This window comes from Ursus maritimus, unplaced genomic scaffold (assembly GCF_017311325.1).
Source record: "Ursus maritimus isolate PB19 unplaced genomic scaffold, ASM1731132v1 scaffold_19, whole genome shotgun sequence".
NCBI classification, from domain to species: Eukaryota; Metazoa; Chordata; class Mammalia; order Carnivora; family Ursidae; genus Ursus; species Ursus maritimus.
The window spans coordinates 53466977-53486032 of NW_024424341.1; the positions used below are offsets into that span (position 1 = coordinate 53466977).

General features: G+C 41.5%; 1 long non-coding RNA gene across 1 annotated transcript in view; it reads right to left on the reverse strand.

Annotated features, from left to right (window-relative positions):
- Positions 1–4436: 4436 nt before the first annotated feature.
- LOC121103498 overlaps positions 4437–19056 on the reverse strand; it is a 27722-nt gene continuing 13102 nt past the window's right edge. The window contains exon 3 of the long non-coding RNA XR_005835764.1: positions 4437–4827. This is a non-coding gene — a long non-coding RNA (uncharacterized LOC121103498). The remainder of the gene's footprint in view (positions 4828–19056) is intronic.

The following is a 19056-nucleotide window of genomic DNA, read 5'->3' on the forward strand; positions in this document are numbered from 1 at the left end:
CCCCCCTAGGGGGTGTCACAGCTTTGGAAGTTATTCCCTGTGATCTCCATTTTGGCTGCAAATAACATTTCCTTTGCGTGACAACTGCAGCTGGTGTGGTCTCTATCTGTAACTCACCAAGGAGCAAACTCACATTAGTTTGGTTTCAGAAACAAACTAAAATGGAGTCTCTTATGTCAGGGACAAAATGGAGATGGTTAATGCAGGTGCAAAAAAAAGGAAACCTATAACCTAACCTCCAAGTAATTTACATCTCTTCTCAGAAATCAGCAGAAGACACCAGCCAATTCCCAAATGCCAAGTCTGTTCATGGCCGTTTCTGGACATTGTTTCCTTGACTCAGCTACCCCGATCCAAATAAGAAAGAAGACCACGAGGCAACCAATGAACTAAAAAAGCCAAATGACTTTCATATTTATGCCATAAATATCCCTTAGCCTGTGAACAACTCAGAACTCATTGTTTCTGTAGCCTTGAGTTTCCTGGTTTGTAGGTCAAAAGCCTTGCGGTAAACTCATCCTTCTGCTTTGTTTTATTCAGTATGCAGAAATTGCTTTTTGACATACCCAACCCCTATTCAAATTTTTCAGTTACCTCCAAAATCTCTCATAACTGCGTTGTTCAAGTCAATGTCCAAACAGAGTCCATTCATTCTATTTATCTACTCAAGCACATTTATTCTTGAATACTACCCTTCTGTTCCTTTTTTCAGCCCTTTGACCTGTGGAGGAATCAGGTCCATTGTGTCCCACATCCTGGATCTCTCCAGTTATGTTTTGTGTCATTAAATAATTTGTTCTTCTGTGTGTTTCCTGTAAAGTTTATTATTTTAAGGTTTTTTTTTTTTTTTAGTAATCTCTACACCCAACTTGGGGCTCAAACTCATGACCCTGAGATCAAGAGTTGCATGCTCTTCTGACTGAGCCAGCCAGGCACCCCTATTTTTTGAAGTTTTTATTTTATTTCTTTTAAAGATGTTATTTGAGAGACAGAGAGAGAGAAAGAGAGAGAGAATTAGCAGGGTGAGGGGCAGATGGAGAAGCAGACTTCCTGCTGAGCGGGGAGCCTGATGCGGGCTCATGATCTGAGCTGAAGGCAGACCCTTAACCTACTGAGCCACCTAGATACCCCTTCAAGTCTTTAATGGCATTAGTTAACATACAGTGTTACATTAGTTTCAGGTATACAGTGTAGTGATTCAATTCCTGTAACGTTTAAATCTAAAGTCCTGATTAGATTTACATTAATCTCTTTTGACAAAAAAGCCATGGATGATCCTGGAAACATCTGAACAAGACCAAGTGAAGCCAAGTCACATCCTGAGCAATGTTCCTCTGAACAGGAAAATCAATAACAGTAAATATGTGAAAAAATAATGAGAAGAACTGTTTTAAGGATGAACCATTTTAAGATCAAAGGATTCCTCCCCAAAGTAAAAATGTTTGGTAATATTTGTTTTGCAGAGTCTCATATTAAACAGGATCAATCTGATAATAGGAAAGACAAAAATGACTGCCAAATTCAAAAATATAACAGAGGCTTCTGTTTTGAGTAATGGAAAACTAGGGAATTCTCATTCACTAGACACACACACACACACACACACACACACACACACACACACACACATAGTCTATTTGTAAGCATCAGTAAGCTAACAATGCGTACAGAACGAGTAAGCCTGAAATTCAGGAGAACAGGGAAACCTAGAGAGAAAGCTGGTTACTTGGAGCTACTTTTCCCCTCAGGGGCTCAGGCCAGCTCTGGAAACAGTAAGGCTAAGAAGCAAGACCCTTAGCGTTGACATGGGCATGGGCATAGGGTTGTAAGAGTTTGAGTCCAGGACCTGCCAAAAGTAGGTCACTGCTAAAACTCCTGTATTTTGTGTTGGATACCAGGATCCACTGCACCTAGGGGAAAGAGNTAAATAGCACACAGATCTGCCCTGGCAGGGGTCTGAGGCCCAAATCCAAATCAGCCATATCCTTGAAACCATATAAAAAGAATCCTGAATTTGCTAATGCCCTTGGCTACCTGAGGGTCAAGTGAATATCCTCTCTGGAAAAAGGTTTCACCTGAAGCATGAAATTATTTTGACAAAATTTTAAACACAATGTTAATAACAGACAAAATATATTTTAAGGCAAAAAGCAGTGATAGACCACACAAAAGTTGCACATGGATGTTCATAGCCTATTATTCACAATATTCAAAAGGTGGAAACTAGTGTCTATCAACTGATGGATGGGTAAATAAAATGTGGTCTATCCACACAATGGAATATAACTTCGCCACAAAAAAAGGAATGAAGTACTGATACATGGATGAACCTGGAAAACGTTATGCTGAATAAAAGAAACCAGCCCAAAAGGCTACATAGTATATGATTCCATTTATATGAAATGTCCAGAAAGGACAAATCCATAGAGAGAGAAGGTAGACCAGTAGTTGCCAGAGGCTGGGAGGAAGGCAGAATGGGGAGTGACTATGTGTGGGTATAGGGTTTCATTTTGGAGTGATGGAAATGTTCTGGAGTGAGAATAATGGTTGCACATTCTATGAATATACTGAAAACCCACTGAATTGTGTACTTTAGAAGGGTGAATTTTATAATACATGAATTATATCAATACAGCCATTTTAAAAGCACTCCTAGAGAGAACTTCCATAATGATGAAATATTAAATTCACTAAGAACATAGAACAATTCTAAATTGTATGTACTTGTATAATAAATAGTTTGGCTGAACTTTGTCCCCAGGTCCTGGAAGATAGCCATTAAATCCTTAGAATCTGCTGAGTGATAGGAGTCTTTCTTATTCATGGGGGGTCCCTCAGACTACACCTGCTAGCTTATGCTGGAAAGATGAGTTATGGGGGACCCCTAGATAGTTTATGATGATGGGATGACTCAGGATGGGGGGTGAACACACCAGGGAAACTAACCATGTGATTTGAGGGTTGGGACTTTGAACTGGGTGTTATCAATCTATAGGGGGAAAGAAGGCTGGATATTGATGACTCAATCGATCATGCCTACATAATAAAGTCTACAGACACTGAAGCTTAGGTGAGCTTTCCGCGTTGACAGTATTCTGTGTATTGTCATATATGTGTGTGCTGCGATAGAAACGTGACCCTCCCAGACCTCAGCTTACCTGCCTCTCCCTTTGGCTGGTTCTGTTTATATCCTTTTGTTAAAAATAAAACTATAATTTGTAAATATAGTGCTTTCCTGAGTTCCATGAGTTGTTATAGTGAATTATCAAAACTGACGGGTTGGTGGTCAAAAGCAACGGTGGCTTTGGAGCTCCGGAACTTGGAGCTCTGGTGAGGACGTGAAGTCTTATGGGGACTGTGCCCTTCAAATGTGCAGTCTGACCTACCTCCGGGTACTTAGAATCAGAAGTCATTGCACCACCTAATAACACAGGGGAAAACTCTGATGATCTCAGGGTAGGAGAAATTAATAAGTACATAAAGTCTACTAATAATAAAAGGAAAGATTTCTGTATTAGACCTTATTCAAATTAAGAACGCATCTGTTCAGGGGTGCCTGGGTGGCTCAGTTGGTTGAGCGTCTGTCTGCCTTTGGCTCAGGTCACGATCCCAGGATCCTGGGATCGAGCCCCACATCAGGCTCTCTGCTCAACAGGGGAGTCTACTCCCTCTCCCTCTGCCCCTCCCCCTGCTCATGCTCTCTCTCTCTCTCTCAAATAAATAAATTAAAATCTTAAAAAAAGAATCTGTTCATCACAAAACACCATTATTAGACCTCATTTTAACAGTGAACAAAAATACTTTTAAAATCCCCTTTCTTTTTTTTAAAGATTATTTATTTGAGATAGAGTGAGCAAGAGAGCAGGAGCAGGGGAGGAGAGGGAGAAGCAGGCTCCCTGCTGAGCAGGAAGCATGATGTGGGGCTTGATCCTGGGACCCTGGGATCACAACCTGAGCCGAAGGCAGACGCTTAACCGACTGAGCCACCCAGGTACCCCTAAAATCCCATTTCTAAGACATTTGGGAAAGTAGGAATACAGACTGGATATTTGATGATGTTAAGGAATGTTTTATGTGTTGGGGGAGAGAGAAGGGGAAGAAGGGGTAAAAGAAAGAGAGAGGAAGAGAGAATGTATTGTGGTTATGTTTTAAAAATAAAATTCTTATCTCTTAGAGATACCTGCAGATGAAATGTCTGGAAATTGCTTCAAAATAATACAGGCTGGGAAGAGTAGGTGGAGATAGAGATAAAATAAGATTGGCCACAAGTAATTATTTGTTGAAACTCAGTAATAAGTATATGGTTCATTATATTAGATGCATTTAAATTTTTTCTTTAAAAAAACAAACAGGTCATAAGACAGTGAAGAGGTCAATCACAGGGTGGGAGAAGATATGCACAGTACATATATCTGACAGAGGGTTTATATTAAAAATATAAAAAACTCTTACAAGTCAATAAGAAGAGGCACAAGCCAATAGAAAAACAGTCAAGACACTTGAAAGGCATACTACAGGAACAAGATGTCCTGAATGGGCCCCCCTTCCTCTCTACTTCTAATTCCCAGTTACCTGTACCTTTTGAGGCAGCCCACTGCTGCTGGGACCTGTAGGTGAATAACACTGTGGGCTTCCCCGTAGTCCAGGTGAGGGAGACAGAGCTTTCTTCCTCTTTATTGGAAAAGGCTTCAGTGGGTGTCTCCAGAGTGAGGAAGTGAGGATGTCAGCATCCAATCTGATGTCAGGGTTTGAGAAGTTTTGTGCCCAAGATGTGCACACATTCCAGTTGTGATTGTGATTATGTAATCACTAAATTTAAATCAATTGCTTGAAAGGAAGCAAGGAAGAAATAAAGAAAAAAGGAAGTAAATATCCAGAATAAGGGAGTCTGGCAAGAATTATAAACTTGGGGCACTGAGATACTTTACTTTTTCCCATTCATTCCTTCATTCAACAAATATATTTTTTTAAGATTTATTTATTTGAGGTGAAGAGGGGCAGAGGGTGAGAATCTCAAGCAGACTCCCGGCTGAGCATGAAGCCTGACTTGGGGCTTGATCTCAAGACCCATGAGATAATGACCTCAGTCAAAACCACAAGTCAGATGCTTAACTGACTGAGCCACCCAGGTACCCCTACAAATATTTTTTTAAGTAGGCTCCATGCCCAGTGTGGAGCCCAACACAGGGCTTGAACTCATGACCCTGAGGTCAAGACCTGAGCTGAAATCAAGGGTCAGATACTCAACCAACTGAGCCACCCAGGGGCCCCCATTCAACAAATATTTTTAAGTGCATTTGTAACTGCCTCAGCTAAAGAGACACCTCTCCTAAGCCACATCTCTTTCTCGGGGTCGCCCACATCCAGTGAGTAACTGAAATGGCTGTATAATGACCTAGCCCTTTGCTCCAACTTGGGACAACTCTGAAGGGCAACTGTATCTTCATGTTCCCCCAGGGGTCTGATGAAGCTTTAATTAGACTGAACTGCAGGTCAGTGTCTCCCCCTGCCCAATCCTGCTTTCTTCCAGGCCCTTCCTCAGGTGGTGATCTCAAGAGTACTTGCATCAATTAACTATCTTGTCCATTTCAGAGCCTCTTCCCAAAGAACCCAACTTGCAACGATGGCTCTCTGTGGGGCAAAAAGGCTGCTCTCCCTGAAAGGATGCCAATCTGGCATATCACCCAGTACCCACTTTTGTTGATAGCATGTTTAGCTAAACTTTGAGAAATATTTCTTCCATTCACTCAAGCTTGAGAAACTGCATTTTCTATTCCTATGATGTCATTGGGCCATTTGTTTATTTCCATTATTGTTAGTAGTGATGTTCATATTACTGATTTTAATTATAAAAATAATAATCAACTATTTTCTTGTAAACATAACATTAGAGATAAAGCAAAATTCTCCTTTGACCACCATAGCTTCCCAGGACTCTCTCTTATTTCCACTCCCTGAGGTAGAAGCCAACATCAGTTTAGTATCTATCCTTTAAGACTACTTTCTATCTATTTAAATGTGTAGATTGTGTTGTTATAAGATGAAAACAACATAATTCATTTTACATGCTGCATGATATTTTGCAAATGTGCTCATATGGTTTATTTAATCTTCCCGCTGATGGAAGATATTGAAATCATTTACAGTTTTTCACTATTACAACACAGCTGCAGAAAACATCTTGTTCATGCACTCTTATGATCATTCAAGTATGAGCATTCTCCATGGAAGAGGCCGAGGAATGGAATTGTAAGGTCATGTGGTCTGTGCATTTAAATATTTCATAGCTACTGCTGAGTAATCCTTCAAAGTGACTGCACTAACTCACACTTCCATTCCTTTCCTTAGCTTCTTCTCCTTTCTTTAGTAGTTGACACCAAACTCAATTTTTATAACCTTGGGGGGATGGATCTGGTTGTGATTTTGATTTCTCTAATTTCAAAGATGTTTGACTATTCTTTCAAATCTTCACTGACAATTTGGACTTTTATTTCAGTGACTTGCCTGTTGATTTCTTGTGACAATTTTCTTCTATTAATTTTTCCTTTTGATGTTTTTATTTATTTTTTTTCCAAAGATTTCATTTATTTATTCGACAGAGATAGAGACAGCCAGCGAGAGAGGGAACACAAACAGGGGGAGTGGGAGAGGAAGAAGCAGGCTCATAGCGGAAGAGCCCGATGTGGGGCTCGATCCCGCAATGCCGCGATCACGCCCTGAGCCGAAGGCAGACGCCCAACTGCTGTGCCACCCAGGCGCCCCTCCTTTTGATGTTTTTAATATGTGTGCTGTTGGTTTTCCTTTTCTGATTTCTAATCCTTTGTCTTTTTTTGACACGCTGAAAATATTCCATCTGAGCTCTCATTAAAACCCTTGCCTCACACATCACTGATAGGGATGGTCAACCACTTTGATGTCTGCAAGCAGGTGAGAACTTAGGGCTCTCCTCGCAGCATCACACATAGGCATACATTGTTTTGTTGCATATCACATTATGCTTCACAGATATTTGAGATATTTAAATATATATATATTTTTTTACAAATTGAAGGTTTGTGGCAACCCTGTGTCAAGCAAGTCTATTGGCACCATTTTTCCAAAAGCATCTGCTTGCTTCATGTCTCTGTGTCACATTTTGGTAATTCTCACAATATTTCAAACTTTTTCATTATTATATTTCTTATGGTTATCTGTGATGGGTGACCTTAGATGTTACCATTGTAATGGTTTGGGGGCACCAAGAACCGTACCTTTATAAGATGGCAAACTTCGTCAATAAATGTGTTCTGACTACTCCACTAAGCAGCTGGTCCCGTCTCCCTCCCTCTCCTGGGGCCCCTTCTTCCCTGACACAATAACCCTGAAAATAGATGAATCAGTAACCCTACAATGGCCTCTAAGTGTTCAAGTAAAAGGAGGAGTCAATTGATGGGGGATGCTTCAGCGTGGTCTGATTTTAAGAAATTGCCACAGCCACTCCATCACCCTAATCAGTCAGCAGCCATCAAGATAGAGGTAAGACCCTCCCCCAGCAAAAAGATTATGACTTGCTAAAAGCTCAGATGATGGTTAATATTTTTCAGCATTGAAATACTTTTAGGAGCACCTGAGTGGCTCAGTTGGTTGGGCGCCAGACTCTTGATTTTGGCTCAGGTCATGATCTCAGGAGGTTGTGGGATCAAGCCCCGCATTGGGCTCCATGCTGGACATGGAGCCTGCTTGAGATTCTCTCTCTCTCTCTCTCTCTCTCTCCCTCTGCCCCTCCCCTGCTTACACTCTCTCTTTCTGTCAAAAATAGAAAATACTTTTAAATTAAGGTATGTACTTTTTTTTTTTAGACATAATGCCATTGCACATTTAATAGACTACAGTATAGTGTAAACATACCTTTTACATGCACTGGGAAACCAAAGAACTCATTTGAGTTGCTTTATTGTGATAGTCACTTTATTGTGTTGGTCTGGAACCAAACCTGTGATATCGCTGAGGCATGCCTTTATATGGCTTGGACACAGATGTGTGGATTCTGTTGTATCTTGAGATTGTGTTGCATGCAAAGTCCTTAAAGTCCTGTGTTGGATTGACTGCTGTTGACCTGGCACTCTCACCAATCCCTTCTAAGGACTACTCTACATTGAAGAGAAAAAGCCAGTGACTCCTCCCCAACATGGTTCTAAGTTACAAACAACAATTAAGGAGGCCCTTGTGTAATATTCAGAAGGTGGAAGAAGAGAGGAATTATTCTCTGGAGGTGGTTGGAGGAAGAATTAAGGTATAAAACAATTTCCAGATTACCCACTTTCCTGCTGCTTTTCAGATTGTTGGTGGAGTCATCCCAGAAAGTCTTAAGATTGACAGAAGTCTCAGGAGAAGCTCTTGAAAACCACCCATTTTGATGCTGATCTTTATTCTCCTTAGCCCTGCCTACAGTTGTGTAAGCATCTAATTCCCTGTCTTTCATGAAGTTTTCAGGAGAAGTATTTCTGGAATAGCAATGTGAGGAGCTCCATGGAATCTCTCCCCCCAAAACCACCAAAATTTTCACCAAAGTGAAAATTTGAAAAACAACCACAATCATTTAGAGTCTCTGGAAATCGTCCCAAAGGCATACAGGAAATGGAGAAACATTTATTCAAGAAAATCCACTAAATCTCAGTAAGACCAATGAGTCCATGCTATGTCAGCCTTGAATCACTTCCTCTAACTGAATCCCCCAGCACAGGGTGACATAAGCTCTGCTCTGGGCAAGTAGGGCCAAGAAGAAAAGATCCTCTCCCTCCATTTCCCAGTATAGGGCTATGGTTTCTACCCAGAAGAGACAGGCTAACATCATTTGTCTTCCCCTCCAGCTTGGTGTCGCAGAAGCTCTATTCCGGGCAGGCATGGCTGAGAGGTCTGGGACTCCTTTCCACACTCAGTCCTCACCTGTAGTGGAGGTTCTACTCCAGGTGTGGCAGACCAGAAAAAAATGGACCCTGATTGATCCTGTCCCAGCTTGCTCACAGGACAGAAGTCTTATCTCAGGGGAGGCTCGCTAATAAACCAAGGGCTACTATTCCTGTATAGTAGTACCCTGCTTATAGAAAGGAGAGTCACTGTCCCAGCCCCTAGCCCCAGACGAATGTGAAAGATTCTGCCCAGGAGGAGAGGCAGACGGTAAGAACAGAGAGCTCTGTAGCTCTCCCTAAAGGGAATGACTTTGTTTGAAAGGGTGTGGGTGAGTTCAAGCCTAAGATCATTGTTCAAAACAAGGGAGATTTTGGAGAAGAGGAATTAAGAGGAGGTTAGTACCTCCATGGTAGCAACAACAAAAACAGAATACCTCCTAGAGGCTCAACAGGGAGAACCATAGAGAGCAATGGCTAAGAAGAGCCCTCCTCAGGTGGGGGCAAGCCTCGAAGGCCTACAAAAGGGCCCATGGATTTACTAGTGAATTCCACCAAATATATGAAGAAGAATTAACACCAGCTCCTCACAAACTCTTCCAGAACACAGAAGGCAAGGTACACTTCTCAACTCATTCTACAAGGCCTGTATTACTCTGACACCAAAATTAAAGACATCACAAGAAAACTAAAGACTAATATCCCTTGTGAATATAGATGTAAAAATCTTCAATAAAATGCTGGCTAATTCAATCCAGCAGTACATAAAAGGGATTATATAGCATGACCAGTGGAATTTATCTCAGGAATCCAAGGTTGGTTTAACATCTGAGTATCATCAATGCAATATACCATAGCAACAGAATAAAGGACAAAACTCACTTTGAACTCCTTAAACACAGAAAACGCAGTTGACAATATCTAAAACCATTTTAAGAAAGACAGTGTATAAACTAGGAATAGAAGAAACTTCCTCAATTTCATAAAAGACATCTGTGAAAAACCCACATTCAGCCAACACTGAATCTTTTCAGGAATAATGCAAGGATATCTGCTCTCGCTACTTTAGCACTGCACTGGAGTTTCCAGCCAGGGCCAGTAGGCAAGAAGAAGAAGAAAAGGCATTCAGATTGATAGGGAAGAAGTAAAACTATATTTTCATATGACAATCTTGTATATTGAAAATCCTATTAAGTTGACTTAAAATTATTAGAACTAGGAAGTAAGCTCAGCAAGACTGTAGAAGATCAACATAAAAAATTAATTTCTATTCACTAGCAATGGACAATCCCAAACTGAAATTAAGAAAGGATTACTATTTACTTAATAATTTAGGATATCCCATTTCACATAGATTCATTACTTTAGTAAAGTGACATTCGCTGCAAAATCTAAGACAGAAGAAACCACATAAAATCATCCTTATCAGAACAAGTAATTATTTAGGTGAGGTATCCTGCACATGTTATCTGATGCATGTATACAGACACACACACATTTTTTATATTAATCTGTGAAGACCAAAACCTGTTTTCTGTAAATTACATCATGTTTTGTCATGGTTCTTTTTATGATTTTATTTTTAAGTAATCTCCACACCCAACATGGGGCTCAAATTTACAACCCGAGATCAAGAGTCACATGCTCCACTGACTGAGCCAGCCAGGTGCCCCATGTTTTGTCATGTTTATGCCATCATTTTAACAATTCCATGTTGTTACAGGAATATATCAAATCTTTCCATAATCCTATTGATGCACACTTGTTATATCCATTTGTAAAAACTCAATGACATCATTGATATGACACTTATCTTTTTTACGTTGTAAATTTCCTATTCTAAGATTAGTAGATCTAAGAGATACACATTAGACAGTTTAAGCTATACTGGCCAATTCCTGTCCGACATCTGTGCATGTTTTTACTGGCACCCATAGAGAAAAATGTGTAAAAATGTCAACCCTACCCCAATAATGAATACATTTGAAAATTAAATGATAGGAGTGCCTGGATGGCTCAGTTGGTTAAGTGTCCAACTCTTTTTTTTTTTTAAGATTTTATTTATTTATTCGACAGAGATAGAGACAGCCAGCGAGAGAGGGAACACAAGCAGGGGGAGTGGGAGAGGAAGAAGAAGGCTCAGAGCAGAGGAGCCTGATGTGGGGCTCGATCCCAGAACGCCGGGATCACGCCCTGAGCCGAAGGCAGACGCTTAACCGCTGTGCCACCCAGGCGCCCCTAAGTGTCCAACTCTTGATCTCAGCTCAGGTCTTGATCTCAGGGTTGTGAATTCAAACCCCATGTTAGGCTCCATGCTGGGCATAGGGCCTACTTTTAAAAGAAAAATTAGATGACCAAATGCCAACAATTAAAAAAAACTTTTCATTTGGGGATTGGGAGGGAGAATATTGGATAGGGAACTTGAGAAAACGACTATTCTTTATATTTTTTCTCCCATGAAATATTTTTTTCTGTTTTTTTTTTATTATGTTATGTTAGTCACCATACGGTACTTCATTGGTTTTTGATGTAATGTTCCACAATCCATTGCTTGCATATAACACCCACTAATATCCTTTAAATTCAGCATAACCCTATGTGAAATGTTAATAGAGGAAATGCTACCATACTCTGAATAGAATCATATCAAAGCCTCAATGAAAATACACAGAATAAAAAAATCAATTACCAATTCAGAGTTTACTATGACAATTTTTGTCATTAGTAACTACTTCTGACACTTTCTAAGTGTTACATTAAAATTCTACTTTAACACTGTAGTGGGGACAAAAGAGTCAAGTGTTATGTAGTATCCTGTTACTGAAAGGCTAACAAAAATAATTTTCAGTTAGGCTGTATGGTCATAAGAATCACAAAGGATAAACTCATATTGTATATAAGCCGTGGAACACTAGACAGAGTCGCAAATGATAAGAACCCAAGTTGAAAACTGTTTTATAAATTAGGCAAAGATGGTTGCTGTATATTGGCCTGATATTGTTTACTTCTTCATAGCAGGCTGGGACCATTAGCTTAGAAGCCTGCTGGGGCCACACTCAAATCCAGTTAAACACATTCAATTGTTTTAATTATAGCCCAAATAAGCACATTTTTAATCCTTTAGGGCATGCTTCCTTTGTATATTCTGCAAAACTGCATCTAATATCTGCCAGTCATAACTAAAGCAAACCTTACAGCGGTAACAGACCCTAAACTGCTGCCACCTTTTGGAGGCTTTGCCCCAGAGGCTCCTCACTGCACTACTTAGCAACATCACTTGGACCTGTAAACCCCCTTTCCAATTGTTTCCCTTTTGAGTCCCCTTGCCTCTTTCTCTTCCAGGTTGGGGGCATACCGTGTCATCTCGGGAAGCTCTTGTGTTGTGAGAAACTTCCCCATCACATAAATACCCGTCAAAGCACCACTCAAATAAACCTCATTGTGTGCTACTGCCAATTTGTGGCCATGTCTTTTTCTTTGAGCACCCCTCCAAATCCTTGAGCTACAAGAACAGAGGCCTTGGAGAGGACAGGAGCCGATCACAACAGTGTCATGCCAAATTACTATCACAGACTGAAGTATCACTGGTCTTCATTTTGGCTATTTACCTGAATTCGTTTTATTAGGACCTTTTGCAGGATTCTTCTGAATAAATTTTATACGAATTTTTTGAGATTAACTCAATATAATTTTCACCCTTTTACCTATTTAGCAAATAAGTTCTGGGCACAGCTACAAAGCGTTGAGCGGTGGTAAGACTGTGTAGCATCAGGACGCGGGGAATAGGAGGATCCTAAGCTCCCCTTGTCCCACAGATACGTCTAGATAACACCCACATCAGTGTAAATGACCCAGAAAATGATTCGTAGACTGGCAGAACAGTCTCTCCACAGCTAACTGTAGAGACGAGGACACAACAAGAAGGGTAGGAAGGGTGAAGATGTGGACAGGAACCAAACTGCCAGGACTGTACACAAGAGAGAGGATGCCTCAGGTACAGACAAGGGAGAGGAGCAGACCATACCAGGCACCCTAGGAATGGGGGACCCACATTGGGAAGACAAATCTCAATAACATTTGGCTGTGAAACCCAGAGAGGCTTAACTTCGTGAGTTCTTACAATCAGTGGGATATAACACCTAGAATTTTTAAAAATCAGTGGGGCTTGGCTCTGGGAGAACTGAAGGGTGATAGGAAACTGAGTCCCCTCCCTTAAAAAGAGCATAACAAACAGCCCCACTGAGATACAGCATAGAGGCAGTTTAAAAATGCCAGGGGTATATGGGAGGGAGATTTATTTACTAATCTCAGAACATGTGCTAGAGGGGCAGGGATCTTTAGGAGACTTCTCCAAGAACAAAAGAAATGGCAGGCATGATTTCCCTCCACTACCCTGGTCTGATACATAGACATCTGCAGGAACAAATGCAGTGTGAACACTCTCCATCTAGCTTGCTAATGGCATGCTCACCACCACATCTCCTGCAAAAGACCCTCTCTAACCCACCCTCAGCAGTACTCCAAAGTAGCTACAGGTCCCCCTCAGTGGACCTGTGCAAACCTGGCTAACATCATGTGCCTTCCCCTGCACTCTCCTGCAGACCAAACCCTCCCACACCCTCAGTAGGAGTCTATCCAAAGTGGTGACACAAGCATGGTTGTGTGCAAGTAGCTGCAACAGACGCCAGTACCACTCCAAAGTAACTCCTTTTCCAGGGGGAAGGGAAGATAAGCACACACATCAGTCCATCTATGGTCCTAGCAATGGGCTGGGGGCAGACATGTGGTCTGATCGCAGGCCCTGCCAACCAATGAAAGCTTCTCAGGAGACAACACAGGGAGAGTGCCGTACAGTTCAGTGCTACTGCATCTCTGGCAAATGCCTGGTCTGACCCAACTCAAGCCCAAGGTGGCCCCAGACCTCCCACTAACAACACAGGGACCAAAACCGGCCCACAGCAGGCAAAGAGAGGTATTGCAAATGACTAGACTAAAGGCAAATGCAGCTCGGCCACAACAGCTGGGTGCACACAACACACAGAGGAGACACAGTTGAAGTGCCAGGTTCTTGTGAACAGGGGGGTATTGCACTGCAGGACACTACAATATCTCTTCTTCATATGGCCACTACTCTCAAGATCAAGAGATATATCTGACTTTCCTAACCCATAAAAACAGACACAGAGAGTTAGACAAAATGAGGAGACAGAGGAATATGTCCCAAATGAAAGAACAAGACAAAATCACAGCAAGAGAGCTAAATGAAATGGAGATAAGTATGGCTGATAGATAATTTAAAGTAATGGTCATAAAGATACTCACTGGGCTTGAGTAAAGAGTGGAGGAACTCAGTGAGACTGTCAACAAAGAGAAAACATAAAAAAGGACCAATCAGAGATGAAGAACTCAATAACTGAAGTTAAAAATGCTCTAGGGGGAATAAATAGTAGACTAGTGGAGGTAGAAGAATGGATCAGTGACCTGGAGGATGGAGTAATGGACAGCAATCAAGCTGAAAATAAGAAAAAAGAATAACAAAATGAAAATAGACTAAGGGAACTCAACAACACCATCAAGCATAACAACATTCATATTATGGGGATCCCAGAAGGAGAAGAGAGAGAAAAGGGGGAAGAAAATTTATTTGAAGAAATAATAGCTGAAAAGTTCCTGAATCTGGGGAAAGAAACAGAAATTCAAATCCAGTAGGCACAGACAGCACCCCCCCAATCAACCCAAGGAAGTCCACACCAACACATACAGTAATTAAAATGGTAATAAGTAATGACAGAGAAGTTTAAAAGCAGCAAGAGAAAACAGTTTCATACCAAGGAAACCCCATAAGGCTATAAGCTGATCATTCAGCAGAAAATTTGCAGGCCAGAAGAGAGGGGCATGATATTTTCAAAGTACTGAAAGAGAAATAAACCTGCAGCAAAGAAAACTCTACTCAGCAATGCTATCATTCAGAATAGGAGGAGAGATAAAGAATTTCCAAGCAAGACAAGCAAAAGTTAAGGAATTCGTCACTACTAAACCAACCCTACAAGAAATGTTAAAGGGGACGCTGAGTGGAAAGGACCACAAGCAAGAGTAAGAAAAGCAGGAAGCAAAAAAGCAGTAAAATTAAGCATATCTATAACAATAAGTCAAGGGATTCACAAAATAAAGTACTGTAAAGTATGACACCATATACCTAAAACATGTGGGGAGAGGGGGGAGTAAAGAATGGGTTCAAACTTAAACGACCATCAACTTAATATAGACTGCTATATGAAGATGTTACATACAAGCCTAATGGTAACCGTAAATCAAAAATCACTAACAAATATGCAAAGAATAAAGAAACAGGAATCCACGTATGCCACTAAAGAAAACCAGCAAACCATGAGAGAAGAGAGCAAGAGAAGAAAGGAACAGAGAACTAGGGAAAGTACCATAAAACAAGTAACAAAATGACAATAACTATGTACTTACCAATAATTACTTTGAATGGGTATTAGGGAGGGCACGTGTTGTGATATGCCCAGGGTGTTATATGCGACTAATGAATCATTGAACACTACATCAAAAACTTATGATGTACTATATCCTGGCTAACCGAAAATAATAAAAAAATAATTACTTTGAATGTAAATGGACTAAATACTCTAGTCAAAGACAAGGTATGGCACAATGGATTAAAAAAAAAAAAAGACCCATCTATATGCTGCTTATAAGAGATACGTTTCAGACCTAAAGACACATGCAGGTTGAAAGTGAAAGGGTGGAAAAGCATTTATCATGCAAATGGAAGTGAAAAGAAAGCCAGGGTAGCTGGACAAAATAAACTTTAAAGGAGATTATAACAATAGACAAAGAAGGATACTACATAATCATAAAGGGAAGAATCCAAAAAAGAAAATATAACATTGGAGGAAAAGGTTGGGAAGATGGCAGAGGATAGGGGACCCCTTTTTCAGCCAGTCCCCTGAGTCGAGTTGGAGAGGTACCAGACCAGCCTGAACATCCACGGAATCAGCCTGAGATGCAGGAAGATACATAATTAATTGGCCTGTTTAAAAAATCAATTTCTTCCTGTTTCAGTCTTGGTAGTTTATGGGTTTCCAGGAAGGCCTCCATCTCTTCCAGATTGCTTAATTTATTGGCATAAAGCTGTTGATAAAAGTTTCTAATAATCCTTCCAATTTCATTGGTGTTGGTTGTGACCTCTCCTTTTTCATTCATAATTTTATTAATTTGGGTCCTTTCTGTATTCTTTTGGATAAGTCTTGCCAGAGGTCTGTCGATTTTATTAATTCTCTCAAAGAACCAGCTTCTAGTTCTGTTGATCTGCTCTACTGTACTCCTGGTTTCTAATTCGTTGATTTCTGCTCTAATCTTGGTCAACTGCTTCCTCATGCGTGGATTAGGCCTGTCCCTCTCTTGCTGTTCCAGCTTCTTTAGGTGAGAATATAAAAACTGCATTTTAGATTTTACTATTCTTTTGAGTGAGGCTTGGATGGCTATGTATTTTCCCCTTAGGACTGCCTTTGCAGTATCCCATAGGTTTTGGACCATTGTGTTTTCATTCTCATTGGTCTCCATAAATTGTTTAAATTGATTTTTGATTTCCTGGTTTATCGAATCATTCTTGAGCAGGATGGTTCTTAGTCTCCAAGTGTTTGAGTTTCTTCCAAAATTTTCCTTGTGGTTGAGTTCCAGTTTCAAAGCATTGTGGTCTGAGAATATGCAGGGAATAATTTCAGTCTTTTGGTATCGGTTGAGACCTGTTTTGTGTCCCAGAATATGGTCTATTCTTGAGAATGTTCCATGGGCATTAGAATAGAATGAGTATTCTTTGGTTCTGGGATGTAGTGTTCTATATATATCTATGAGGTCCAACTCGTCAAGTATGGCATTCAAAGCCCTTGTTCCTTTACTGAGTTTTTGCAAAGGTGTTGTGTCTATTTCTGATAGTGGGGTGTTGAGGTCCCCTACTATTAATGTATTTTTATCTATATGTCTCTTTATTCTGGTTAAGAGTTGGCTTGTGTATCTTGCTGCTCCCCTCTTGGGGGCATAGATATTTATAATTGTCATCTCCACTTGTTGGATACATCCTTTAAGAACAATATAGTGCCCTTCTGTGTCCCTAACTATAGTCTTTAGTTTAAAATCCAATCTGATATGAGAATTGCTACCCCAGCTTTCTTTTGAGGTCCATTTGCGTGAAAGATGGTATTCCATCCCTTTACTTTCAGTCTGAATGTATCTTTGGGTTCAAAATGAGTCTCTTGTAGACAGCAAATGGATGGGTCATGTCTTTTTATCCAATCTGCAACCCTGTGGCGTTTATGGGAGCATTCAGGCCATTTACATTGAGACCGAGTAGTGAGAGAGATGATTTTAATGATGCCATGTTGCCAGTAAAGTCTTTGTTTCTTTACATTGTGACTTTCTGTTCTGTATCACTCTTGGGGCCTTTTTACCTTTATAGAACCCCCCTTAATATCTCCTGTAGGGCTGGTTTCATGGTTACGAAATTGGTTAATGACTGGCAATTCTGGAAAGTCTTTATCTCTCCATCAATTCTCAATGAAAGCCTTGCTGGATAAAGGATCCTTGGCTGCATGTTCTTCTCTGAAAGAGCTTTAAAAATGCCCCCCAACTCTTTCTCTCATTCCAGGTCTGTGTAGACAGGTCTGACGTAATTCTGATACCTTTGCCTTGGTATGTGAGAGATTTCTTTGCCCTGGCCGCTTTCAATACTGTATCCTTGCATCTGATATTTGCGAATTACACTATGACGTGACGTGGCGTAGGTTTGTCGTGGTTGAGCTTGGGAGGGGTCCTCTCTGCCTCTTGGACACGAATGTTTGTTTCCCTTGCTAGATTAGGAAAGTTTTCAGCTACAATTTGTTCACATATCTCTTCTAGACCTCTGTTTTTCTCCACCCTCTTGGGGATGCCAATGATTCTGACATTGGAACGTTTCATTGAGTCAGTAATCTCCCGTAACCTACATTCGTGGGCGTGGATTTTTTTAAGTCCAGATTCTATTTTCGCTTTTTCTTCTACTAACCCATCCTCCAATTCGCTAATACATTCTTCTGCCTCAGTGACCCTGGCCATCAGAGCCTCTAGTTTTGACTGCATTTGGCTCAGAATTTTTAATTTCTGCCAGATTTGCTCTCATTTCCGCCCTTAGAGATTCTATATTCTCATTAACATTTTCGTTAATACTTTTTTCAAGTCTACACATCATCTTGACCATTGTTACTCTGAATTCCATTTCTGATAATTTGGTTATATCCATATCCATTAGTTCTGTGGCAGAGGCCACAGACTCACTCTCTTTTCTTTGCTGGGGGGGGACTTCTCCTTCTCGTCATTCTGATGAGGAGAGGTCGTGGGGTTGTCCGGAGCCCAAATTATTGACCGGGACCCAGGCCGTGCACCCTTGTTTTATAGGGATCTTAGGGATGTGGGCTTCTTGATTTTTCAGCCTGCCTTCTGGGGGAGGGGCCTGCCGCGCCGATCCTCAGGCAACCCTGTTTGGGTTGAGTCTCCGTGTCTCCTGCGAGGGGGGATGGGGGTGGGCACGCTGTGAGCCGGTGTTTCCAGGCTTTTGTTCTCTGGCGGCTTTCCCTGGTGGTTTGCTGTGCCTCTTCTGAGAGTCAGAGCAGCAGTGGCCGAATCTCAGCCTCTGTCTCAGGACAGAGGGATCGTGGACCATCTCCACTGATGTTGTGGCCACTTTAACTCTGTTTCTGTTGGTGCTGCTCAACCCTGCAGCGTCCCGGGATGTGCACCCCACACCCGGTGTCCCAGCCCTCACTCCAGGGCCGGCGTGTGTCTGTCCTTTGTGTTTCTAACACCGCCAGCCGCCAGCCGCCCCGCGCGCTCCCGGAGCTCCCGGTCTCAGTCTGGTTCCAGTGAGCGCACCGAAGCTCTGTTTCAGTCTGGTGGCGCGTGTTCCAGGCTCATGGTCTCAGTCTGTTCTCTCGCAGGTGCCGGTCCACGAGTCTGCCCGCTCCCCCGTGCAGGTGGCTACAGCTTCCTGGCGCCCGAACGCGGTGGCTCCCTCCCCCTTCCGTTTATCTTCCGATATCTGTGCGCGGTTTCACGGCTCCCCGCTTCGTACCTCAATACTCAGCGCTGGAGATGTTCATTTGTAGAGATCCAGATG